This window comes from Setaria italica, chromosome VII, assembly GCF_000263155.2.
Source record: "Setaria italica strain Yugu1 chromosome VII, Setaria_italica_v2.0, whole genome shotgun sequence".
NCBI classification, from domain to species: Eukaryota; Viridiplantae; Streptophyta; class Magnoliopsida; order Poales; family Poaceae; genus Setaria; species Setaria italica.
The window spans coordinates 33,185,147-33,185,973 of NC_028456.1; the positions used below are offsets into that span (position 1 = coordinate 33,185,147).

The 827-nt window shown below is 43.0% G+C and overlaps 1 protein-coding gene and 1 pseudogene across 1 annotated transcript in view; one reads left to right on the forward strand and one right to left on the reverse strand.

Annotated features, from left to right (window-relative positions):
* The window catches only part of LOC101784925, a 12,950-nt gene that overhangs the window by 9,862 nt on the left and 2,261 nt on the right, over nucleotides 1–827 (reverse strand). The window lies entirely within an intron of this gene.
* LOC101784525 overlaps nucleotides 1–827 on the forward strand; it is a 9,007-nt pseudogene that overhangs the window by 6,955 nt on the left and 1,225 nt on the right.

Genomic DNA, 827 nt, shown 5'->3' on the forward strand with positions numbered 1-827 from the left:
ATCCTCGTTGACGAACACCTCCTTGCCTCTGGTGTCCAGCAGCACTACATCCTCACCAATGTTCGTGTTGCAGGCAGTGAGGCGTGCACTAAAGTTGCCTGATCCCTTGCTGATGCGGGCAGTGATGGTCGCCTCCACGGAGCGCATGACATGAGCGTACCTGACCTCCACTGTGCTATGCTTGCTTGAAAGCACCTTTGTTCTGGTGTAACTGAGACTGCCTCTGTAAGAGATGTTGTTGTATCCGAAGAAATCCAAACATAAAATCTTGTCATCTTCAGACAATGAACTCCCTTTATCCTTCACTTTCAGGTCAATCTCAAAAACAGGCTCATCCCACAGCACGATAGCTCGGCTAGGACCTGTAAGTTGCAAAAGAGAATCCTGCATACAGTGGCACACAAATTAAAGGCCAGCAAATTTCAATTGCCTTTAGGAACACCATCACTAAAGGTGCATCAGCAGCCAGACAAATTAAAGGCCCGCAAATTTCAATTGCCTTTGGGAACACCATCACTAAAGGTGAATCAGCAGCCAGCAATTTATTTCACCAGTGATGCACATACAAAACCACTTAATAGCATTCTCTAAAATGAAGATTAAGGATCAGGAATGTGCCCACCTACTGAAATCTTGCATGTCAGGGCCAGCCAACCAAGAACTGAAGTGGATACCAACTATAAAAACTACATTTGATATACTTTTAAAATATAACCAAGTTATACTATTTACGTTTTAAGAGCCAGCAGCAACATGCATAAAGTATATCTGATGGGAAAGGTTCTGATCCTAATTCGCAGTATCAACCTTGTATAAATATTTATTCC